This window comes from Amblyomma maculatum, chromosome 1 (genome assembly GCF_055883805.1).
Source record: "Amblyomma maculatum isolate TAMU_Amacu chromosome 1, ASM5588380v1, whole genome shotgun sequence".
In the NCBI taxonomy this organism is placed as follows: Eukaryota; Metazoa; Arthropoda; class Arachnida; order Ixodida; family Ixodidae; genus Amblyomma; species Amblyomma maculatum.
Genome location: NC_139344.1, coordinates 92,322,488 through 92,349,992, shown reverse-complemented (window position 1 = coordinate 92,349,992; position 27,505 = coordinate 92,322,488).

The window sequence follows — 27,505 nt, the reverse complement described above, 5'->3', positions numbered from 1 at the left end:
GGTAGGAGATAGGGTGGCTCTCTTGCTTTAAGTATGCTAGACAAGGAAAAAAAAAATAAAACGCTGTCGGATTTTTAGTTGTGCACAGCCACGTTTCTGAGGCTGTCGGCATGACTACACCATTTCCTTCTTCTTTTCTGACTGTTTGAAATAATAACAGCAGGGCCCTCATGCCATCTTCAAGGATGCAGAAGTGAATGGCAACAAAAAGAAATTTCAGCATTTTGATACACCGTATGTTTCCAGCCTACAGGGCGCTTGTGCATTACATAACGAGATCAGTATTTTATGTCAACATCAGAGCTAAGCTTATTTTTTTTTTTTTACATTTTATAGCAGAATACAGATAAATTGGCTTGCGCCTAGGGATAGAGCAAAGTCTGTCAGTGTTACAGCGAATTTTTTTGCGGGCACCTGGATCTAATGTGCCGCCGTCACAACGTTCGAACGAACCTTCTGTCCTAGCAACTCGCTGTTGTCGTTCGCCTCTACCAACTACCGATTTATCTGTCTTCTTCTTCTTCGTCTTCTTCTTCTTTTCTCTTCCTCCAACTCCTGGTCCAGCTCTCGGTCTATACCACGTGATAGTTGCTAGGCAACGGCGCACGGTGCCACGCCGACGGCTTGAAAACCTAGCGCAGTGTAGCTTTCGCTACAAAAAAAAAAAAAAAGAATCTAGCCTTTTATCGGCATTTTTACAATCTCTTCATAACTTGTCAAGAACCCTGTGAACGTAGAACAAAAATTGTTCGATACTGGTTAACACGTCCACTTGTGTTACTGCAAATACATGGAACAAAGTACTGTTAAAACTGAAGAAATAAAAAAAAAAAAAAACACTGGAGGCCCCTGAACTCGACTTCCTGGCTTTTTTTCGGGCTCCGCTCCTTCTACCTCGCCCACACTAGCCCGGATTCTTAAGAGCGACTAGAAGGGGATTTCAAAAGTGCCGCATTAGAGGCTCGTTGCCTTTCTACTTAAGGAGCGGTGAGTTGAGGCGATGTATGCAAGGCTTCGAAAACGAAACAACCGGTAAAAAAAGAAGACATTCCTTCTCTCTGCACTGCTTGCAGAAGTAATAGAGCAATATTCTGGCTGTTGCGCATTACGTATGCCTGTTGTAAGAAGGCCTGACAGGTTCGCGACTTGAGCTCGACGCATGACTAAAATCAAAGCACGCCGAAGCGTTTTGACTTCTGATAAATATTGTACGTGCGATCGGGCCCCTGCAGTTGCACTGATGGCCAGGAATAAACCGAAGTGACTCCGCGCACTTCCTGCTTTCGTTTGCAGTGCAGTAGCATCCAAAACGACGTCGTGCTCCTTGAATTCTAAACAGTAGGCTAGTTTTATGCTGACAAGAATTTCTTTACGCCTGCGAAAATTGCCTCATTATGCTTCGGTACATCGCAATAATAAGACTTACAGTTGGTGCTACACCTCTTTTACCTCTGTTGCGCAAAACGCATCCTTTGATGGTGTCGGATCCATTTCTTTCAGCTTTTCTTTTTTTTTTATTTTTTAAATTTTACCACCTAGCTTGTAAATGTGCCAGTTTTCTTTTTCTTTTTTTGCTAGCCGAGTAACTGAAGGGTTAATTTATGTTCCTAGCTTAATGCAGACGTTGCATCAATCAGATCTGTATGTATATTTCTTTAAATCGGACCTTATGTTTGTAATGGTAGCAGAACGATTCGGTGCTAGTCTATTTATTCGAATATGATGACTTGTCCATGCTTCCCACAAGGACCGTATCAATTGATGGTGCATATTTTACGCGTGCGAAATTGGGAGCATTGTCGTCGCGTGTGACCTATTCGAGAAGCGAAGCAGAATGATTCACTAGTCTCCTGTACGCTTTCTTATGTAAAATATGATGTACTGAAATTAAAAAAAAAAAATAAAACCTTTGCAAATAGGGCCTGGCTACTGTCACTATTTCTTGATAAGGAATTTGTATTTTATGTAAATAGTCTGGACCCCGCCCAGGGATCACTTATACGCGCCCCGTATTTATCATAAGTTCTAACAACGCCCTAGATCTCTTATACAGTGCCGGACTCGTTGCAAATGCACCAATAACAGAGCGCTATAGCGCCATGAGCCGTGCCTTTTTTTTTTTTTTTTTTTACTCTCTTGGGCATGTCAGTGTATAGCTGACACCGAAAAAAAAAAACACTCAATAATACAGTCGTCAGTGGTGATTGGGCTGACGCTACCTGCCTCAGTGGTTCATCCGCGCCAACCTCGTTCGCCTCAGCTCACCGCCTAAACAGCGCCGGAAGCCGCCAGAAGTCGAATTTCTTATTTGTAATTTCATTTCTCATTTTAGGCAGTTGTCTTTTGCCCCAAACCGCAGTTTTCTGTTCCGTCTGGTACCCTGAGACATAATCGACGCACGCTCTGTGGGGTTGGTATTAAAAGGTCTTGGGCAGACAGAATTTATAATTGGGAATTTTATCAGATATTTTTGCATTTGCGGTATGTTTCTTGTGATTTTTTTTTTGGTCAGCAGAAAGCAGTGATGCTCGCCAGCCATAGTTTCTAGCTTGATCACTTTTCGTGAGCGACGTACTGCTGCAAAAGAGCAGAAAACGAGCCTTCTGTGAAACAATATTTCTTATGATTCGTTTCTGTTTTCTTATGTAAGAAATATCGCGTTGTCGTCGTTTTGAATCACGGCAATTTCCCCAGCATGCCGCCAGGCGAATCGTTGGTGTCAGAATAAGGTTCATCCGTAATGTCAAGGGAGAATTTAATTTATTGACTGTATGTTTACCTCATTTTGTCCCAAGGTCCTTGCACATCCACTGGGGCGTTAAATCCCACAAAACAAACCAAGCGAATAAAGCACAAAAGAATAGAAGCTTTATGAGAATTGAAACCCAGCCGTACTGGTAGTGTCAACGCGGTGATTGGAGGCTGTTTGCGCCATACCGAGCAGATGGCGCCGCTCTTCCATTCATCTACCTGTACTTCTTCTAATGCAAAGGGTAACTGCTCGTGCAATAGTTAGCCTGCAATTAGTGTGACATGGACATCTTTCTTGGCGTTGCTTTCGCTCTTGTGTTCGAGCACGTGTTCGCAGCATCCGTCACACGCGCATTTGTACGCGTTCGCAAGCGCATGTAGAGCTCTCGTTCGTTCTCCTAATTCATTCAGCTGAATTTGTGTCTCTGCTCGTCGCTTGCCGAAAATGACAATAAATAGTTTGCTTCAGCGCTAGCGTCCGCATTCCTTCCGCCTAACCGAAGAACGCCTGACACCATTGGAAAGCAAGTGAAATAAAAAAACTTTCAAGGCTGATGAAATATTCTGATACGGAAGCAGTTTGAAGGAGTATGCCTTTTCCACTCTGCTAGTATAGTAATGAAAAGGCCACTAAAGACTCGCTCTGCATTTTTACTTTACACTGTGCGTATCGTTTTCTTTTCTGATTTTTCTCAATTTTTTCTTTCTTTTCTCTGCTGTTTCTACTGGCATCATCCTATATTCGTGGCGTAATATACAGGTAGCATTTTCATGTCTTCCTAAGTACTCTTAGTCATCATTAATTTTGATATGTCATGCGTGGCTTAGGTAGGTGCAGCTGGCACAGGGCCTGGTTAATAGGAAAGACATGAGAGAGGCCTTGAGTGCAGTTAGTGGGTGTAGTCAGTCTGATGATGTTGATGATGAGTCAGTCATGCTTGGTCATCTTGAGTTCTGCCGAGTCACCCTTAAATGCATTTAATTTGTCGACTGCTTCTCAGTCATGTAATTTGACTGAAGAAAAGCGCACGGGAAGACACACACAAAAGAAGAAGACACAGGACACGGACAGACACAGGACAGGTTAGCGCGTGTCCTGTGTCTTCTTCTCTTGTGTGTGTCTTCCCGTGCGCTTTTCTTCAGTCAAATTACAATGCACCATCTAGCCCAACTTCAAGTTTTGTTAAACTACTTCTCAGTCATGTTTGATTGCGTTGTGTCGTGCTTGTAATATTTTGTTTTGGTGAGCAGCACTTAGGCACCTTTAAAATTACCGAGTCCTACTTGAATATCTTTTTTGCCTAGTCATGCTTATACTCCGTTACATGAGTCATTGTTGGCCTGCTGCTGCTGCCACCTACTGCGGCTCCTATCACCCCTTCCCTCTCCTGCACAGATGCCCACTAGGTGGCTACGTGCCGCATTTACGCGATTTCCGAGGGAAGCTCGACTGAAGCTACCGCAAGTAAGACAGCTCGTCCCCGAGTCCAGTGTCTGCCATGTATTTCAAAGCAAAATTTTGCACCTTTCTGCCTTTCATTATCCGCTGCTGTGTCAAAAGAAGAAGGAAGCCGAACGTGAGAAATGTGAGCATCGTTTGGAGAACTCCGTAATACCAGAGACACTGCACTAAATAGACAGGCAAGTTTAACCGACTATTGTAAAGCGGTACGCGACATCATACATAGCGTTATTGTCTGGTTCTTGTCTCGACAGTGTAAAACAGTACTTGTGGAATGACAATCAGGCTAAATACATTTTAAAAACAAATTCTTGCGTAATTAAGAGAAGTTGAATGATGGCGCAAATCCACACACACGTCCCCCCAGTGGCCGCACACTGACGCGAGTTGCAGGTAGCTGATGTCTCGTCGTGTGAATGGTGAGTGACCATGCTTACTGCTTTACGACAACATTTACCTGCCGGACGTGCGCCTTTAGGCTAACGTCATTTCAAAGGGACATATTTGTATAGTTGCACATTCAGAAGACCGCAAAATTTTAGGGCTGATCCACAGGAGCATATCGCGAGACAAATAGGCGACGCAAAAGAGGGACACGGGAAAAGTGATGTACAAGGCATTAGAAGAAAAAAATGCGCTCAGGTTTATTAGTTTATCGGTTACAATACGAGACCGTTGAAAAACTGTGCCATACGTTCCTTAGGCGCTCAAGTGAAACAACACAATCGGCGCACCATGCGGTACCATGAGGTACATTCGTCCTCAGTTCAGCTCACTCGAAACATGGCTCGATACAGCAGTCAGCTGCCAGCAGAATGTTTCTACCTATCTCAAAGAGTGAAACTTCTGAGCATGCAAATGTGCATGACAAATAACCCCAGTATTGGCACGCCTAGGACGCTAGCGGGACAGGACGATGCAGGGCAGAGCAGACGAGGCCCCGCACGTGCCGTGTGTAACGACGCCCTGTCATCTGCTAGTGCCTTGTGATTGCAAGGCTTAAAACCCCTTTTCTGAAACCCCTTCCGTCAAGATTTTGCTGACATTCGCATGCAGCTGACGGCGCGATAGGTACGAATTGCCGTGGAAAAAGACGCGACCGGCAACAAAGCGATATGCGAAATAAAAAACAAGCTGAATCTGGCCCATTTCGATCACTGCCAAAGGCCAAGTTCCGGGACAAGGTCTTTGCTTTAACAGGCTCCACTTCCAGATACTTGAGCTAATGGAGATCTGTGATCACCTTTCTTTCCCTCATTGACACGTATATACGTATATACACGAGGCTTCAGACTCCGACGCTCACACGCCTTTATGACACTCCTAATTGAGAAGTGAGGGCTTTAAAAGAAAAAAAAAAAAAACAAGATACCTCGAAAACGTGTTTTTGCTTTGCTTTGGTTTCCGGGTGGAGGAAAAGGCGAAAAAGCATTAAAAACTTACTGTTAACGTTTCAAGTTTTTGAGAGTGCTTGTTTCGAATTTCGGATTATTTTTATTCTGAGAACCGCTACAGCGTGCCTCGATGAATAGCTGGGAACAATTGCCATCGCCAGCTTACAATTGCTTTGGGGGAATTTAACGCTCGAAGAGACTCTAGTTATGAGGGACTCTGCAGTATATAGGACTGTAGATAATTTAGACCGCCTGGGCTTTTTCAACGTGCTGTGATGTCGCACAGCATACGGGCGCCTTGATTGAGTTTCACCTCCATCAAAACGCCGTCGCCGGGACCGGGATTGAATCTGGGTCACCAAACCTCGTAGTCTAGAGACATAACCAGTGATCAACACCGAGGGGGTTGTCGTTGCCTGCATAACACCACTTCTTTCCAATTTTGTGGTGCGTAGATGTGGGCTGAAGACCGTTCAGCCCATATCTGGAAGAACACAACGAGTCAAGTTTGATACTTTATGTCATGGCCCACGTAGAAGAAATATGGTTGAAAATTGTGCCGCATGACGCACACGACAGTGAATTGGAACTGGTTTTGCCCGCGTAAGCTGTTTTCTCCAAACACAAAGCTCCTTCAAGAGCGAGATTAGTTCCGGTATAGATGTCTGTAGGGAAAGTATGCTGTTATTGTTTGAGATATAGACTCGCGCTGCCATCTAATGAAACTTTGGTGAAACAAAACAAAAACTTCAACTGGAAGGCTGCACGTTCTTGTGAATTATACTGTGAAAGAACAAGTACAAAAAAAAAATTACTCATAGTGCATGAGAATGGATTATCACGATAGACTTTCCCAGACAGTGGCAATGATTCTCCCCCGGTGCAAGGTTCGAAAGCACTTTTTTATGTGTGAAATGACCAGTGATGATAATGAAGCGAGAGGTATGCTAGTATATAAGTTCAGCGTAGAGCTACAAATGCACAAATGCGACGCGTTTGGCAAGGCGACTGTTTTCGTGTAAGCGCTGCCGGCTGAACATAAAAAAGAAATTACGTCATTAAAACGAGAGCTTAGCAATGTGATCGTTTATCAGCACAGTCATGAAGTCAAACCTTAATCGGTGCATTGCAGCCGCGGAGAGCAGAACCAATTGGCCGATATATATGTGTGTGTATATATATATATATATATATATATATATATATATATATATATATATATATATATATATATATATATATATATATATATATATATATATATATAGAGAGAGAGAGAGAGAGAGAGAGAGAGAGAGAGAGAGAAATAGAGAGAAAGAGTGTCGCATCATTCATAACCGGCATGACTTCCAGCTTCACAATCAAATTATGCCGCGTTGGCTCAAGTTTCTGACATCTTGTGTGCGGATGGTTTGCTCAGCTCGAGGTGGACAGACCGGTGTAGTAATATTCTTTGCGAGGCAGTCATGAACTTGGTCCTCTCAGAACATTTATTCTACTGATCAACTGAAATAGACAATTGTATAACCCCGGTGTATGTCTCTGGCGATATCTGCAGGTGATTGAAACAGTCCGCAATGAAAGCAATGACGCATACTGGCATTATTCACGGACAACGCCTCCAGCATACTTTTTATAATTTATTTTTTATTTGGGCGCACTGCACTAGCCCCTCAACGGGCTGAGGAAGGGGTTGGGAGGCAATGAAGACCTTAGCCTTAATCATCGTTCAGAAGTTCAATGTGCAAAACAAGGATTACATTATAGGCACGAAACACCACACAAAAAAATAAAAAACTATATTGTACAATTTAGACTTGCAGAGAAACAGAAACCCAAGCGAGCACAGGAAAGTACAATACAGCATGGAGAGTGAAAAATGGTAACTAGAAATGGTGTGGTTTGTTGAGCACATCTCGTACAGAATAATGGTATGGGCATACAAAACGTTTTGGAAACGCACATGACTTCCTATCAGCGCGAGTACAAAAACACAATCCTAGCGCCAATACCACGTACAAACTGGCAATGAGTAACAAAATTCACAAGCAGCTTTTAGTATTTACGCCAACAATTTGCTCATATTACGTAAGCATCGTTTTTTGTTGTTCTTGTTTTCTGGGGACCATTTTTCGCATACAGCAATAGTCATTATACACCCTCTTTGCAAAAAGTAACCGGGCTGCTCCGAAGGTGTAGGAGCAGGCACGCGGCCGCGCGGAGGCGTTGCGCTAGCGGCCGCTTGCCGACGCTAGTCAGCTCTAAGGGTAAATCAGCTGAAGTGACTTCGCACCTTCCCTCTCGCCCTTTGGCTGATGAAACCTAGGCGTGTACAATGTGTGAGCTGCGTTTTCACGTTTGCGGAGCAAGGTTGCGCGTTGCGCCGCACGAGGGCTCTCAGTACAGAGTAGAGACGATGCTACTCGCTCTCTTCGGCAAGTGCTCTGAAAAGGATATAGGTGGAGCGTTTCATTATTTAATTATGCGTACTTACATTCAGTACATTACTTCTTAAATGCACCAGATAAACAGCGCTTTTTGCCTGTTTGATAAGCCTGTAAAAAGCAGGTGGTAGGTAACACTCTGAGCTCTGGTTATTATTTTTTTTTTTTAGGACAAGTGTGCTAGATATTCGAGACAGTGTTGCCCTGAGATAAAGGGTCACGCCTACAGAGCAAATAATCACGCGTGCCTAATGGCTAAGCGTGAGGAAAGCTTCATTACACTTTATGTATTAAACAATAAACGTTACCTACAAGCGAATGCAAAAATGTATTGCAATCAAGCATTTCATTCATTAAAGCACAGCGTTATCGAGAGGCTACTTGGCACGCTTTGCAAATATAAACGAGGTAGGCGGGCTTGAAAGGGCTGACAACCTTCGCCATTTCTCTGTACTAGAGCCGCATAAAGGGGCAGTACGCAAGGCCCTCCGGAAAAAGCGAACTGAAATTTCGAATTCAGCTACCCCGTTTAATTTGCCTCCTTATCAAGCACGCAGAAAAACGCAAATTTGCTGGCGCGTGGCAGCAGCGGTGTACAGAACGTAAACACGAATGCTTAAATAGCGAAAAACACGACTTAATATCCTCCTCAGGGCAGTTGCCGTAATGCGAGCAATAACGTTGCTACAGTTATCGCCCTCTCTTGACAATCGGGCACCGCGCAAGTAAAAACGTAGCCCGCACATCACAAGAGCCTAATTTTCATCATCCAAACAGCGAGAGTGAGGGTGCATAGTTGAGTCAGCTACTGTACCCTCGGAGCTGACGAGCAACGGCAAGCGTCAGCGAACGCAACGCCGGCGCACTGCCGTGCGCCTGCTCCCACAGCCTTCACAGCAGCCTGTTTACTTTTGACAAAGACGACACGTTAATATCAACTGAACTCATGTTATTCGTTCTTCAAAAGCGAACAGTTACATTGAGTGGAACGTTTTAAAAGCCCTGAAGAAGCCAGATGGGAAATTCGAGTGCTGTGTTGACTCCCGAACAGTTCCCTTCGTCGTAAAGTGTTCTTGTTTTCTTTATTTTTTGGTGCATGTGACAGGTAAGAATGAAAAGAACTGTGAACAATGGAATTGTCGCTAGGCCCAGGGACAACAAATGTTAGCGTGAAGCGTAGGCTCGATGCGTCAGCTGTGAGACTGTTTGCGTTATTTCAAAGGATAGGCACGTATTTACAAAGACACCATCACTGGTATTTTTGGTATAATTGAGGTGAAAATATACCAGGTTATGGCAAAAATGTTGCAGGTTTTGAACAGCAGAATAGGTAATTGACGTTTGTTTGTGCTTACCGATTAAAGCACCTCATGAAACTCGACAGAAAAGAAACGTTGATGTCCGGAGAGCGATAACAGGGGCCGATTACAACGAGTGAATAAAAGAGGCGTTGTTAATGGGAAATATGAATTTGAAAGGGGGTGATAATTAAATTAGATGCATGCACTGAAGGCTTCGGGGGGTAGTCATTAGTAGTCAATCACGCCGCTTGTTATTTGTTTCGCGCTGAAAAATAATAAGATGAAAAATCGCTGCAACTTCGGGAGCATGTCTTCAATGGCTTTCTGCGAGATCGCTATTAATAGGTGATGATCAGTTTCAATGACCAATGAGTGACTATAGAACTGCATTTAGCTTCGCTTAAAACATTAATGGCGAAAACATGTCATCCTCCTTCTCCTCTTCCGTCTACCTATTCGCTTCTACTTCTAATTTGTGTTTGCATATTCTTTGCAATTCCTTTTTTACTTTCTTTCTTTTCTTTCGCTTCGTCGTCAGCGACACCGGCATTTCAGGACTCATCTCCTCGACATGTGAGAATGAAGACCTAGCTAACCGAAAGAAGAAATTATGTCAACCTTAGAACCAATATCGACGTCCTGACCTGTGAAATTATGTCGTAGTCAGAACCTATTGCGATGCCTCGCGGACATATCTCGCGGAATCGAGCGAACACATCTCGCAAGATTTTCGCTATGAGCCTAGAAAAGCTTTCGCCTTAAAAGAAAGTGAAGTTGATTTAGAGTCGGGGGTTGATGAATTGAGCCACGTTTTATTAAGAATCATTAGGTTAGATTTTGTTGTCTGAATATTATAAGACATCAAATTAGGAAAAAATAAAAACTTTTAATATTACTATATGAAAAGTAGGAAAGGCTAAGGTGGAAGGATTGACTTCTATGAGTGCAAAGGGCGATAGATAACCGCTAAATTTTCCGGCCAAATGTGCAAGTGGTTTTCCGACAAATAGTTTTTTGTGCCTAAGTTTATACTTTCTGTGCCTTACCAAATTCCATGAGGTGCTTTTTAGCCGCAAGCATGCGCGGACAGTAATCACCAAAACACTGCAATCGGTATCTTTTAGGTTTTTAGCACATGAAATAAAATTTTCCTTTGCCTAAAAAGGGATGAATTTAACAACGATGTGTCACGGTACACCATGAACTGCCCCAGTCAATGACCTATTTTCATATTCAGAGGAGCAAGGGAGCGTCTAAATGCGCACTGCAGTTCTACTATCAGGTCTTCCGATCGGACCCATCTTTCACTTACGACGTCTGTGAAACTTAAAACAAACAAACAAGCTAACAAACAAAGGGTTGGATATAATCACCTAGTCTAGCAATGTGTTTTGCATTTCATTCGGAGAGGGCTTGTCAGTTACTAACCTATTCCCTGACTGCTATCACTGGTCAATAGCGGCTCCAATTTTCGTCAGTCGGTCTTTGATTTCCTGAAATGGTTTGTGTCTCGGGAAGAGCTTAAGGTGAAGTGGTCTTATTTTCTGTAAGAAGTGGGGCTTGTGAAGGTCGATTCTCGTGCAGTGATTTTAGCCTCTTAGTTGGAAGAAGCATTGGCACTACAGATTAGTGTAACGCCGCTTGCTGGCATTGACAACTGGCTGATAATACACTAGTGATTCGGGACAGTCTTGAAAGTGGGGATAAAAGCAGAGTGGAAACAAGGATGTGACGACATAACACGGTCCCTGCCTTGGGCCGTCGCGTCCTTGATATCGTGCTGTTTTATCCCCATTCTTCATGCCCCAACTAGTCGGATTAAATGCAATCTGGATGCTTACAGCACAGTGGACTCGGTAGATCTAGCAAGACAGCATATCGCATGTGTGGTGCGAATAGAGAATGTGTACCATTTACCTGCGTAACGCATAAACGTCGCAGACGAGGGGTGGTAATCATACGTTTGGTGCTGTCGAGCCTATGTTTGTGCTTTTAGTAAATAAATGCACGCTTTTCTTGCTGCGTGCTCCTTTTTTTTTTTCTCGAAATATTCTAATTAAAAAAAAAACCTGTAGAAATAAAGGGAATCTAATGAGATGAGAAAGGAGCCTTATATATATGAATTATGAATTATATATATATAATTAATTAGATTTAGGACCATTCTCAATCCACATATGTGCGTCGTAGCTGAGGCCCACCTTTGTACTTTTCGCTGTCGAGCAGGTTAACGTGCAACTATTTCTTTACAGCATAAAGCCGGCGTGGATGCTTTCACTGGCCAAATCTTCCTATAAGTGTGTTGTGTGTTGTCATAATGAATTTTTAAGGTGAGTGGAATGTGCCAACAAGCAATGTAGACCTTCAGCCGGAAAGCTAAACGTTAGATGTAAAATCATAATACCAACATTTATTACGATGTTTAGAATGTGCTAGAGGCGTGCTTACAAAAATACATTCTTCATTGAATGATGATTACAGCTTGAACTTGTGTAGCTTTCGAAGACGTATGATTTAGCAGGGACGTACAGACGCGGACAGAAGGAACCGGAGCCCGCTGTTCTCTTGCAAGTGGGCAGACGAAAAAACTTCCCCAGCGAAAATGGGCTCTGAAGATACCGCTCCGGAACCGACGTTCCCAGAATAAAACGGCCTCCGAGGAAGCGGCTTAAAGGGAAAAAAATGGACCCAAGTGGAAGAATACCCAACGAATGGGCTCTTCCGGAACCCACTTAACAAAAACTGCACTCCTTATACGTCTCTTTCTTCATTTTGAGAATAAATACAAGCATGGAATATTTTTCAGGGCTGCTCCACAGCCAAGGCACAGCTTGTTGCCTCCATCCTTTATTCGACTTGGTGGTCTGGTTTGGGAAAATAAATAACACATCTCTTGAATCAATACGGAGTCATGCATGCAACCTTTAGCACACTACATGCCCGTACTGCACGTCTGCTAGTCCGTGCACTTGTCTTGCAAGTTAGTGTGGCAACCATGAAGGTGCTGTCTTCAAATAGAATGCATAGGCGCTGTATTGCCACCAACAGTGTATAAACACATTTTTTGGGCTCTGGCCTTCTTTGGTCCACAATCTTCATCTAAGGTCATATAACCTCACACTTGAGTTGTGGTTAAGGGACGTTTGTTGGCCCTCGTTTGGGGTCATTGTCTTCCTACTACGCAACTGAGGGCGTGTTTTCTGAGGGCATTTCTTTTTGTTTTTGTTTTTTCGAAGGCGGAGCATTTTTTTTTTTCTTGGTCGTTCTTTCTTTTTCTCAAAACCCGCTTCAAGTGCTTTGGTGCCTGTGCCGGAATGTATCGGAAAGTATAACGCGTCCGTGAGACACAGTGAAAGCTACAAGTGCACACTTTCAAATTACATAGCTTTGATGTTCTTCCTAAAAACGCGCAAGCTGAACCGCAGTTGTGCTAACTTAATTCGGTGAGCGTACGGCGGTCTTGTCAGCTAGTGAATCAGTCATTCCTGGCATGCTGATGACTGCTATAAATAAGCGCGTCAATAGTCCTAGCATATTGAATAATTAGAGTTAATTGGTGTTGCTTCATCCGTGAGCTGCTTTCCTTTGGCATATAATGTCAACAATTGTTGACAATTGTGTCATTGTGCTTAGTTGCTTAGCGATGTTTCGCAAAAGTTTACAGGAGCTCTTAGGGCAATTTGAAGTTGGCACGTATATGTAAACTGTGGCATTATAACAGCCAGGAGAATGCTCTCATTAAACTGGAAGCAGCAGGAAAGAAAACGAACCACACGTTATGCATTCGCCGCAAAATTTCGAACGTAAACTGCGTCGTTCGTCAATATTTAAATTTCAACTCGTAACCTTGGGGCTGCACAACAATTGCTGTATTTCAGTTCAAAACGGTGGCGACCACTTCGAGTTGTCGCCGTTTCAAGCATGTGAAGAAGAATATTTTCTCGCGGCCACTTGTTTGAAAAGAAAAACAAATGGTGGACTGGGACGCAGACTTGAGAGGGCTTATTAGTTATTTACTTGTTTTATCTTCAGGGTTCACTAAAGCATTGCCAAGGTGAGAGGCATTTATACAAAGGGTACAGTGCAATGTGATTTAAGAAAATAAATTAGATGGAACAACAACAATAAAAACAAAAACAACACTTATTTAAAACACACCTGTACGTTTCAGAATTCCGGGTACACTGACTGGAACAGGTCATGGCGTATAAGGTTCGTCGCTCAGTACCAACGCATCTAAAGGATGACGATTGGTTCAACACAACCGAATGAACGGCAACTAGGGCAACAAACGAAATCAAAGTATTTTAGCAAGTGCAATGCGAAAGCTGTGGCTCTCACTGATTGCGACCAGTTCAGCGGGCAAGTGGTTCCAGTCCTGGCATGTTCTTGGCAGAAATGTATGTGCATAAGTCATAGTGTTATAGAGAGGTATGATAAATTTGTAGCTATTCTCGACACGTCTAGAGACATAACTAAGCGGCGTGTGTGATCAGACTCGGTCTGAGTAGGTCGTTATTATGATAAATCTTATAAAAGATGCAAATACGAGGAGTCGTATGAAGGACAGAGTAGGAGTGGCAAGTTTGGGATTTGTTTCATGTTACAGAAGCTTTCATAATTGTGATAATTATTCACGATAAAAGGAGCTGACCAGGTTTTTACACTCTCCAGGGCGTTATTTAGTAATGAAATGCCGGGAATTCCTTATGAAGGAAGCGTACTTAACACTGGGTCGCACGTGTGTAATTTACAATTATTTTTCAGTGAAGGTGATGTCACTGAAAAGTTCTGTTTTAGATACCCAAGCATACGATTGGCTTTGGATGTTATATATTTTATTTATTTACAAGATACTACCGGCCTCAGTATTTGGCAGGAGTGTGCAGAACAAAACACGGGAACAAAATGAATAGCAGAAAAAGCATTACGTGAATTCGACAAAACAAAGAAAAAAAACGCAGTCATATAATGACCAAAAATATATGTTTGCTCAGGACGGCTGCAGAAAAATTTGCCAGTCTAATACAATCAAGCACCTCTTGACCTGCGTAAGTTCAGCTGACAATTCCAGCAGTTTGAATTGGTGAAAAAACTACGCCTAACTATGCAAACCACAAAATTGAAGGTGTTCGGAACCTTCTTAAGGAATCCCCATAGAGTCCCTTCAGGCGCCTGTCCAGTCGGTGCGAATACATATGGCAGATGAGAACTGAGAGCCTAATAAGCGCAGATACTTAGCTAATTTGAAAAAGGAAGAAACAACCTTAGCTGGTGTACGACCAAGTGAACAAGACCTACTCAACCAAACTGTATCGGAAAAAAACAGGTTGTCACGGCGCATGAGTTCCCACTGAGCACACCATACGAAAGTTGCAAATATTCTGTGCATTGCCAGAACTCGCACATTGTAGAACTTGAAGGACGTGGGCAAGCTTTGCACACAAGTATGTTTTGCTTATTTGCGCGCGAGCAAATATCGAAAGCTCCCGACCCACCCACGTCTGAGTTTATGCCCAATAGCTACGATTTCTGAATCGCAATATGATCCCGCGTTGTGAATCTGATGCAGAACTCCTAGGTAGTGCAGAGGGCCACAATTCCAACTTTTGCCCCCAAAGACTAGGCCTCGTATCCCGCTGACCCAACCAGAATAATTTGGATTGATCTAAATTACGAGCCGCGCCAGATACCGCTCAAAACTTTTCAGTTAAATGCAAAACCTCGAGTATACTCTTTTTGTCGGAATAAAAAAGTTTGAGACATAGGGCAAAAAATAAAGGCGACAATGAACCAGCAGATATCAGTGGAATCGGTTCGGTGAGCTCTTGGTTAACAATTAGCCTTGTATAGGACGCCTTATATCGCCGCCTTACGTCCTTGAGTAAAATATCAGCAATATTTGCATGCCGCAAGATCGCGAACAAAAAACCGTGAAGTACTTTATCAAACGCTTTCGTAAGGTTAGTCTGAATTAGAGCTGCCTGGACATTCTCATCTAAAACTGTCTCCAATACCAAACGTGTAATTTGGATGTGGGTTTGTATACTGCGGCCTATAATGCCACAGACCAGGCGCAATCCTATTAAGTTTGTAACTACCAGCTGCATACAGTCACAAAAAATCTTAGCAACAATTTCGTAATCTACACTCAAGTAGGATAGACAGTTGGGCGAGTTGGTACAATTGCATGGTGGGTGGAACAGCGCTAAGACACGAAAACACACAAGAAGAGAAGCGCTATAGACTAGCGCTGTTGTGCTCAGCGCTCGTCTGTGGTGCTTCTCTTCTTGTGTGTTTTCGTGTCTTCTCGCTGTTCCACCCACTATGTAATCTACACTGCAGCGGCAAAGTGGACGATACCTTTCAAAAATCTTCAAACGATTGCTGTCTTTGCCTTTTGGTGTGAATTTAGTACGCCCAGAATAGAAAGTGGGACGCAAAAAACCAGCATCATAAGATGCTTAGAAAACTATCACTATCAGCGAAACATGGGCAAAGCAAGGTGAAAATGATTTATAAAACTCGATTACTGATCGTGCAATTCAGAAATAGCAGATTTAATCTCGTCCAAAGTGATAGGTACGTTCCTCTACTACTGCCGCATCTTATCACGCTACATGCTTGCGAAGTAATCATTCATTTTTAACGTCAGTTTTCTCCCATTCGTCATGTGCACTAAATCAGTTGAAGCCGAAACTAGGGAGGGTTTCCTACAGCTTGCACCTCTGGCCTGGTCCTCTCAGGATCCAGTCGACCGCATCTGATCTTAGGCGCAGTTCAAGCTTGTCAGAACGATGGGCTCAATGTTTTCCTCTGACTACTGGGGTGTTTCTGAAGGATTTTCACTTATTCTGGAAAACGACGGATTATGGCTAGACGAATTATCTTACATTTGATCTAGTCGAGTGCAAAAGACTACTGAATCCTGGTCAAGGCTTCATCCATGTCGAGCTGTAAATTTTATTGTGCAACGTTTTGCTGCTGAACATTTGGTGGACGCTCATCCCTTATGTAATATCCATTCAATAGGGCCTTTGAGGTAGTAATACATAAATATACTTTGGATATGGCGTTGTATAGCGAGACCTGTTCTTTCTTAATTTGGGCAATTTTCTGGGGCAAGTCTTCTTGGCTGACTTCTATGCTTACGCATATCTCGTTGGTTTCATTGACGATTTTGAGCAATTCGATCATATCGTTACCACTCAGTTCCCGGTTTCTTCGACATCACGGCACATTAAAAAAAAGAGCAAGCAAAATCTGGCTACCACTGTTCCAGAGCATAGAAGCACAACAATAAATGGATCATCCGATTTAAAGCATTCAGTACAGAGAAATAGACGACTATATATGTACAAAGAGGAGGATAACGCGTGAATGCATCATCCTCGAGGTGCTTCCATGCCACTGACGATGAAGTGCTCTGCTCCGGATTGTAAATACTCCGTTGTTTGAAGTGTTGATGTCGATGAAGGTGTATTACGACGGATGCGGCCTGGAGCAGCAGTCTAGTTGGCAAAAAATCAGGCGATGTCGGTCGACTGTATCGAACCGGCGAAACATTGTGAAACCGGAGTACCCGGGTTCGACCCCGACCGCGACGGCCGCGTTTCGATGAAGACGAAACGAAAAGGCGTCCGTGTGCTGCGTGTTATCATTGCACGTTAAACATCCCAATGTGATCTAAACTATTCCGGAGCCCTCCATTATGGCACCTCTCTGTCTCTTTAATTTGAATTTACCTCTCTCCCTTTACGGCACGGTATATATATATACTGCGAAATATTTCGGTAAATCGGGAACTTTGCTAAATCAAGAGAGGCATTTCCCGGTCACCTAATCCGATACAGTCGATTATTATAAGATATCGCGGTATCATAGAAGTACCGTGGCATCATATATGTAAACCGTAAATGCCCTGAAAATGAAATCGTGTTTTGAAAGGATGTAACAGCAAACCTAAACGAAGGCCCAAGAAGGCTGTACTGTTACGTCACCTTCAAATGCAATACCAACTTGTCCACTATGTTATGTTGCTACAATGAAATTGCAGCTCGCGCAACCACTGACACCGACTGCGCATATGAAAAGTACTAATGAAAGTTTTACCTCGGCAAGAAGGGTCCCAGGAGATTACATTTCTTTCCCAGAAAAGACATCGCTGATCTTTGCTTGCTGTCGGTTTGCAAGCAACCTCTACCCAGAATTTTCGTGCGTTCGTCCCTCATGTGTTGCGGCAAACTGTCGCAGCAGATCAAGGGCAACCATAATTTGTCCCGGTGTTGTAATGCGGTACCGCGGCCGACAAAGGATCAACGGGCCTACTTTCTACCACTGGCAAAATCTCGTGACTTAAAATCAAATAACTCGCGTTCCGCACCACGCAGTTTGGTAAAAGCGAGATGTCCTTGCTGCACAATGTTGCCGTTGGCTCACAATAAATACATTCTTGGGCGTTGTGTGCAAAATAGGCCAAAAATAGCCTTTTGATACTCTTCTTTCAGCAAAATGTTCGTTAATTCGGAACAAGTAGTGAAAATAGTTTCGTTATTTCGAGTTGCTCATAGCATTGCACTATATGAGCATCTGAGGGGCAATCGGGATATCTTCGTTAAATCGGATCTTTCGTAAAATCTGGTTTTGTTAAATCGAGTCCTCACTGGAGGGTTCTGCATATAACACTGGTGAACTTTGATGTGTTCAACGGCAAGCTGGTTGTGTTCGATGCAATGCTGACTCGCCCACTGTCTCCAGCCAAATCTTTCGCTTCACATTCGATTTAGCAGCATTGAACCTCTGTGTAAAAATACTTATGAAAGTATAATAGGGGTAGGCAGCGCTATGCACCTACTTCGCATTTGTTTAACCATGAAAATCGGTTGTAATTTGTTTTTCGGTCGGAAGATCATCTTGCTCTGGCGCCAGCTTACAATGGCCTCGTAGTTGCTGCTTACAGATCGGAAGCAGCATTGGGCCGCGGAGTACAGAAGCGCGGCACATACATACTTTCGAAAACTGCTCGAGATGCTGCTTCTGGTTGTTAGTTAGTAAGTTATATTTGGTTTCACGGCTTTTGGTTGTGTTCATTTCCCAACGTTCACGCCATTCCCAAGATAGAATTCAGGGCAAAGTTGCCTTAGTCTTCATATTTGTGAGCTTTCTGTATGATGCCTGATCTTGACGCACTCGTCGACTGCGATCAGAACAATTACAACGACCGCTCGCGCCATCGGCTTTGGAAGCAACCGCTGTTCACTCAGTAGCCTTCGCACTCTTCATTCACCAGGATTCTATACGGCATGCGCTGCAGAGCGATAGCCTAAGTTTAGTGCGGATGCTCTGTGCGAGGTGTGTGTGTGTGTGTGTGTGTGTGTGTGTGTGTGTGTGTGTGTGTGTGTGTGTGTGTGTGTGTGTGTGTGTGTGTGTGTGTGTGTGTGTGTGTGTGTGTGTGTGTGTGTGTGTGTGTGTGCGCGCGCGTGTGTGTGTGTGTGTGTGTGTGTGTGTGTGTGCGCGCGCGTGTGTGTGTGTGTGTGTGTGTGTGTGTGTGTGTGTGTGTGTGTGTGTGTGTGTGTGTGTGTGTGTGTGTGTGTGTGTGTGTGTGTGTGTGTGTGTGTGTGTGTGTGTGTGTGTGTGTGTGTGTGTGTGTGTGTGTGTGTGTGTGTGTGTGTGTGTGTGTGTGTGTGTGTGTGTGTGTGTGTGTGTGTGTGTGTGTGTGTGTGTGTGTGTGTGTGTGTGTGCGCGCGCGCGCGCGTGTTTGTGTGTGTTTACGTATGCGCGTGCGCGCCACTCGGTTCCTGTTCTGTCTATCTCCTAGGTCTCCACTCACTGGCGCTTCTTTGCGTGAACTTGCAACGCCCAAGCAATCGTATTTGGTAATGGTTAGAACTATCAGTTTTTGTTTTTGTTTTCAGCGACTTTTCTTTGCTTTTGCGCAACTCTCCAGGGCCTTTTTTTCCCACTCTTGATGCCTTGCATTCGGAATTGCTTTTGGGCTTCAACTGCTTTTTTAAGGGGGGAAGGGGGGCGGGGGAGAGAAATCAACGTGTGACTACGAAAAACAAGCATGCACTTCAGCGAATTTGCCAATAAGGCCCCCTGGAGCACCAGGGACGCATACCTGCAGAGTCGCAACATGACAGTGGAAAATAAACGTCGGACGCTGCATGCTTATCGTATAGCGCGCCCGGCGCAGGAAATTAAAGCGAAGGTTCCATCTGGCGCTTAACTGCAATTGCGATAAGCGCCTTCGGAAAGTGCTAAATTACGACCAAGAATCGGCTTCTCTGTTTGAACTAGAGAGAGAGGACGACACGGGGGGGGGGGGGGGGGGGGTAGACAACGCGGTCCAGTGGAATAACTGGAAGCAGCCGACTGTCTTCTATTAATATTTATCGGTTATTATAGCTTTCCTTACTTGAATACCGGTCAGAAACAAAGCGCTGCTTTAGCCGGCATTTACTGTACGCCGGGTTCCTCACCGGATTTGAATCGCGGGTAGCGGGGAAAAGTAAACAAAAAGCTGGCGCGAACAAGATGGCACGCAGCTCATTTCCGGGCTCAGATATTGTGACGCCCGATCCCGATCCTTTAACGTTTCTTTTCTGCATGCTCTAGGTGTTTCCATGACCACCAACGAAGGAACGCTCGGCACCAGCTTTTAAGCACACTCTGTTGTTCTGAGTGTTGATATCGATGAAAGCGGATTCCGGTGGATGAGGCCTAAGCCAGCAGTGTCGGCACGCATGGTCGCCAGTCGACGCTATCTTGTTTTGATAATTGGTTCTCAGAATAGTCTTTCAAAATAGTGGCGCGAAATTGTGAGGTGCTGAAATGGTTTGTTACGCTGGCGAAAAAAAATGAGTGAACTCGAAAACAGACTTTTAGTGGAGATATTCATTCTGCCTGGATGATAAATAAAGGTAACTGTGGAGGGAAAAAGAAGGTGTAGACGGTAGAGCGAAAAGTACTTGTGCTTCAATTAAGAGTGGAGTGAAATCAACTGCTGACTGTCGCAAATTTACACAAATTTATACGCGCACGAGGGCACTAGCTGTTCTCCCGTCGCAAACGCTTCACTCTCATACGCGCGGTTGTTGCAAAGCGCAGCAAAGGTGGTCTGCTGGCTCAAACTTGGCTATAGTACCTTGGGTAGCTCGAACAGTTGAGATGCACGAGACTGGGCGTTTTAGAGAGCACCGCGAAGCTTTCGAATTCTCTGTACAGTTCGTGAGCGCGACAACCTAAGGAGTGATATGGTGTGGCGGCTGCACAAGAAACACTGCGGCGAGAGGAGGCGACGGATCATCAGGGACAGCTTTAATCGTCGGAATTGTGTTCTGGCCATTGCCCAGAATAGCTGCGTTTCACAGCGGGATCGCTGTGGTGAAGGTTTGGCTGTAATTTGTTTAAGTGCTAAATTACGCTCTCTCTGAACTGGTCGTCAAATGAGAGTTTGGCACTTTAGTTTTCTGCCTGCGAAGACATTTGTCCCAGTAGCACATTTTCCAGTTTTCTTCTGCTGTCTTCATTTCTGCCTGCCAAATATTGTGCTGTGGGCCATATTAGCTATGAATATATTGCTTTTTTCTTTCATATTATATCCCTGTGTTTATTGCGCTTTTCCCATAATTTTCCTGCCTTCATCGCCGCAGTGTGGTAATTATATTTAAAAAAGTTGATGCCAATTTTATCTGTTCCCTCACTTCCCTCTGTAAAGTTCTTCTAGGGTTTCAAAGAATGAAAATAAATAGAATAACTTTTTATTATATGTAGTGCCCTTATTTTTAGCAATTTTTGTTTTATTTGAGCTCATTATTGGTGCCACTTAGGTATATCTGAAAATATTATGTGCACAACCATCTGAGATGCTTAGCTTCAAGACATATGTTCAAGCATTATGTGCTAGTTGATGATTAGGCGTGAATTAAAAAAAATATCTTGAGTTATGCGAATGAAGTAATTGGTGTCTTGACTCACAGCAATTGTATTACTTCAGCATGGCATCGCCACCCAGAATCATTATACCTCTATGCTCCTGCCTTTCCGCAGGGCAGAATGGGAGGTGAAGTCTCTTTTCTATAGACGACGTCACCTTTACTGACATCCTGGCAATAAACTTTGCAATATTACGAAGAATCATGTTTTACGGCATTTGATTCCACATTGAAAGCGGTTTCCTGACTCCGTGGTAGGTGTACAAGTGTCATCATTGTGGTATAAGTGTTGCTATTTTTTTTTTTCGAAAATGCTTTATATTTGTTTGAAAAGTAAATAAATAACAATCGAATAAAATGCTGAACTGCAGTGCCATGACTGACTCATGATGCTTATGTGGAGAGCAGGGCAGGCAGGCTGTTTCCGAGTGCAAAAGACAAAGAGTGCAAAATATTTTGTTGCATCTCCCATTTTTCTCCACTTGTGTCACATGTGCAGGGTAGCATCCTAGTTTTAGCTAGCATTATGCGTTCACGTCAATGTTCATGAGACTAATGCGATTAAGGGCGTTCCCAAGAGGACAAAAGCAAGCAAAAATACTGAAAGCCTCTTTTATTTTAATAAAATAATGCATGTGCTATATATATGGCACATGTTTGCTTGTCACATGTGATGTGTTTCGTGCACATTTTTGTTCAAGTATGTATACAAGCTCACTATTTTCTTATTTTTCATAAAACAAAAATAAGTACTCCAGAGCACGCTTTGAAAATAGGGTGCAATCACAGAATGTTGTTAATCGACTTTTGTTGTGCGTTCTTTGTTGAATACAGCCAGAAAATAATCTCCCTTCACTGCTTTGCCATTTATCGTTTCGACAATGAGGGATACGCGTTTTAAAGCCTATATTCAAATGTTGCTGATAAGTGACTGTGAGAAGTCGTCGGCGCTAATGAGGAGCGATGCAGATGCCACGTTTCTCTTCCATTCTGCGCCAGTCACTTCGAATATCCCGGTGCCCTTCTTGCTCTTCAGCTGTAACGGGGATCGCGTCTCCTAAACTCGCCCGGCCTCCCCATCCATACCTGCTGCAGAATATCCGACCGCATGTAGGTCATGATACGCTGAGACCGAAACGGCACAACTAAGTTCTCTCGCTCTCAATGTAGTTGAAGGCGTGTGCATCACAGAATGCACCTCAGCGGCTCGGTTTTTGGGGCATCATGGTTTGTTCATACTGGGCGCCAATCTATGGTATAGCAGACGACGGTGTTATATTTATTCCTATCGCCAGAATGTGTAACCCGATTCTGTGCTTACGTAACCTGACACCGATCCGTGGCACACGTCACGCGCGCGTCGCAATTTACACAAAACGGCGAATTGTCTAGTATAGGGCCCCAGGTGGCAAAAAAGCAGCCGATGTCAGTCGACTGTGGCAAACCAGCGAAACATTGCTCAGGCCTTCCAGCAGTCCTTTCACTTGAGTAGTTTGCTCCAATTTTGATGGACGTTACCGCATCAAGACCGATATAGTTGAAGATCGCGAAAAATTGCACAGAGAAGAGGACAACGTGTGAGCGCATCATCCCTACGGGATTCCGTACCTACACTGCAGAACTAAATAGGTAACTGACCTGAGCGCTAGCTTTGAGCATTGTTTTTATACGAACTATCTACAGCACTGGTGAGTTTTTAAACTTGCTACCTACGAGAGCCACACAACACATCGAGTGTGAACTTAGAGTCTAAGTGGCTTCATCACGTGAGGCTGATCTACTTGAATCAGATTGCTCAAATACGACTTATTTCACAAACCGCGGTTAGGATTTCGTGAGCTTAGCTAGCTAAATAATTCTTCTATCCTGCATCGTCCAGTTTGTTGCATACTACGCGACCGTAGCACTAAGGGAAAATAAAATCTTGGCCTGTTTCGTCAGAACAAACGTGGTCGTTCTTGAGTGTACACAGTAGAATATTAATTGTCTACGTAGTAGAGCTTAGGCAATGCCGTTAATAAGCATCCGTGCCAAAGCTCCTCGTTAATTGATGTTTCATAAAACATACGTCCTATACGTCGTTAGAAGACCAGTCTGCTGGTAAAGAAGCTTTGCGCGTCTTATAAAAAACACGCCATATTGTCATCGTGTGTAAACGCCGAAGCCGGAAGCTTCCCGAGACGCCTTTTTCTTTTCCTTTTTTTTTTTTCAGTATAGCTGGTCAAGCAAAATTCTTTGTAACTTTGGGGCGTGTAAAAGTAATTTAATCGCTCTTTCACCAATGCGCATTTGGCCTCGTCTCATGCCTTAAAACAACGTCCTCTCATTAGGCGATTTCTTTCCTCGAAAAAAAGCTGCTTGTTAGCTTCAGCGCTTACCAGCAATCCAAGATTGAATACTCCTTCACTTCTCCATGCACGTTACAATTTTACGCTTAGAGTCGGCCAGAATGTTATTTTCCCCGTTAATAGCAAAACTACTACGCAAGACAGGCTTAACCCTCGAAGAAACACTTTTCAGGCACCAATGGAGAAGCGTGTTCTTTTTGTACGGCTTCCTCTTTTTTTTTTTCATTCGAAAGCAATCAGGAATACGAAATTGCATTATTAGCGCAATGGAGTTTCCAGATCGGTCTTTCTATGAGAAAAACTAAATAGTTCAAACGAAACACGGACCGCCGTCCTGGCAGGACACTTCGAAGTAGGAGATAAAAAGAAAAACTGATCCAAGCAGCCGCGGCAAGTAGCTCCCTCGGTATTTCTCTTTCCCCTGGCGAAGTCATTTTCATAACTGGCCTGAAATGCAGCGCTTCAAGAGCCGCTAAATTGAAGCTCGGGAGGCGGTGTTCAAATGTCTATGATTTGGCGTTTGAGGTCCCTTTCCCCTTATAAATATTTATTGGTGGCGGGAATAGACTATGTCCTAAATACTGAGAGAAACGTGTGGAGCCCCGGAACAAGACATTCCAAAGATTTACAGCAAAAACTTGCCGGTGACAGCGACCCTACGGGTGAGAGGTATGGCAGGCGCGCACTTTCACTAGAGAACTCGGCTACTCACTTTCCTTCCTTTAAGATCCAAGAGGGGAAGCGAAATTAAATATTCAGTCATGCCTAAATTCTTTGGGTCATACTAGAAAGCTCTTTTTAAGGTTATATTTACACTGAAATGAATGACATGGTGCATGTATGCTCTACCGTCGCAGGATGTCATATAGTTCTTGATTTAAGAATATAAAAACGGTCATTGTTGATAGTGTTTAATACTCAGTGCTAGCGGCTCCGTTAGCTACGGTGACAAATTTTTCTGGTTGATGCGACTCACAACTATTCTGAAGCAGTAAATATTCAGCAATACACTTATGTTAACTGCATTTGAGAAGGCCTCCAGGGCCTAATAAAAGGCATGAGAAGCCTGCCGAAATTTAGGCGTTTCCGGTTTGAGCTAACCAATTCAAATTTGTGAGCAGCGTCACATGCTAACGTAATCAGATTGTGTTCTCGGGCCTTCTTCTAAAAATAGCAAACGCGGTGACGTCATTACAAGTCACAGTTTAAGTGAAGGCGCTATTGTGTGTTTGGCTGCCGATTGGTGAACAGTCCGAATTCGCTGTCGTTCATGAAAGTATAGGTCATCTTTTCTTGCAAACCAACTGCTCCGCCTCACTTATGTGACTGTGCTCTAAGATACTAAATCATATTATCTCACACTACAGACAATAGTTATTCAGACCATGCAGTTCTAAATAAAATACAAGACGATGTCTACAAATTGTTATCGGGGGTAACACAAAAGACTACAGTGAGATTACTCACTCGTATTTTGCGGGGATGCTAATTGTTTAGTTTAATCAATACATTCATATTTATTTCACCAAGACGTTCGACAAAGATTCTCATGATAAATCAATTGTAAAAGGGAAACTATCGTTTTTTTTTTTTTTTTTTTTTCACAAGATTCTTCTAGCATGACTAACGGCGAATTAAACAACCGCAGTATATTTTGTGATGTGGGGGAAACATTTGGGCTCCATTCCAGTTGCATGCACCGTTAAGCAATAGGGTGCTTTTGGTCTCTACTTATTTACATCTATGTGAAAGATAGTGTTCGAGTGGTTACAAATATTCATATCCGTCTATTCGCCGACTATTCTGTTTTATTCAGAAAACTTTTTAGAGAGTTCATGATCAGAATGGGGACCCAAAAACTGTTGTGAGCAATGTTCGGAAATGGTAATAGTTATGGGGTATGGTTCCGAATTCTAGCATAAGAGTGTACTTGTTGACATGTGAAAAAAAAATGCAGCTTAGTTGCAAATATGAAATAGGTTCGTTAGAGGTTTCATCAATTACCTAGCTACAATTACTTAGATGCAAATATAACAAGCAATATGTCCTGAAACGCGCGTAGGTAACATGGGCCTTTCCTCATTTCCGAAATTATGCTGCTTAGGGTGTCAACTTGAAATTATCTCTCGTAGTAGAGACAACCTGAAGAAGGCTTGCGGAAGGTCAGACGCATTTAACAAATTTAACTTTTAAAAGTCTCGAGAAAGTGCAGAGGTAAGCGGGTAGCTTTATTTAATATAAATGTGAGCATTCTAAATGCTACACCACTTTACAACGAATTTATAAAATTTTACGACTTCCAAAGTGAAGAAATAAAGGTCAAGTTATAATTTCTTTCTTGTGCGATAACAATGTGAGTCTTGGAAATTCCATTGACGTTGAGTTAAAGTGCAGTCGACCTGCATTTGTACAGTCAAACGTTTTGTCGGTTGTGCAAGCTTCATTATTTTCGAATAACGATTCAACAAGCCAGATATGCAGATATGTTGCGTGAGATGTGGTAGAACGACGAATGGGTGACTATTTGGACCTTCGTGTCGCTCCCCATTGTGCAAGAGAAGATCGTGTAAAATTGTTACTTTGTTCAAATAATAACGCAGGAATTGTTCTCGTGCAACAATGGCACGAAAGTGCTGCTTAGACCACGGTACTGTGAGAAAAATATAGATTTGTGCATTGAAAGTGTTTTTTAAGCGTATGTTACGGCATTGCTCACCGACCGCACAATTATCCCCCCCTCTCCACAGTGGTAGTAGCCCTCACCAACACGGTACCTAATGAGGAGGTCAATGGGATTCCAAGCGATATTTTCTCTCTTGTGAGATGTCGCATTAGCAGCAGCCTTAAAAGTATCCGCTTGTGTGCCGCAAGACACGAGCCGGATGACAGGAACAATGCGCACATTCGACAGCTTCATCTCCTTTTTTATAAATACAGGCTGGACATGTCAGCACTGCCTATTATTCTAGATACCATTATCACCTTTTCGTTAACTTGAAGCAGACCTCTTATTTCTCACTCCCACATCATAGAAGTGATTTTGCTCCTAACTGGCGTTAACATAATATCGTGCAGTTCTGCAGGCACTTGCTTAACCATTTTCAAAATTCGGTTGAATAGTAATGCCAAGAGTCTGCACTTTTTCGATATTTTTTTTATTGCGTTTTCTACTTTGTTCTTATCATTGTTTTATCCATCAAAAAGAAAAAAAGAAGACTATAACACTGCTGCTGTAAAGCAGGCTTTTTCACATAAATGCTCTTTAAGTGGCAAAGAATGCTTTACAGGACTAGGAGCCTTCATATCTTGAATATGAACTTGGGGGGAAAAACTAAATTTGCGAAAAACGTGCGCAAGTTGATGCACATTCGTGGTAAACTACTGCGGGGTTAAAATCACGGACCAGAACAGAAGGAGCGAGTTGCGACAAGCGCTGATTTCGACAGCTTGATTGAGATAAAAGCACAATTTTATACATGACTAAACCCTAAAAACCAAGACAAAGACTGGGCAAACATAGAGCCTATAGCCACAAGAGCCGGGCACGTGTACAAAATATAAAAAATTACTACCGAACACTATCTGTCTGAGTTAGCATGTATCCCGAAGCTCTTTTCGGTGGCCACCCAAAATGGGCACCCAGAATGTGACATGATGTGTTCGTTACAGTAATGGCAGCTTCCGAAAAGTAGGCAGCTGGACTGAGCACATTAAATGCGTGTTCATTGAAAGGGACAACGGCATAAGAGAAGAAGGAAACCGAAACAGTTCCGCGGGAAATTTTCACAACCTTCTCTGCTTTGCACTTGTAGAAAATATTGTCAAACAACAGTGTACTGAAATTGTAATGTACTGACGAGATTTCTCTG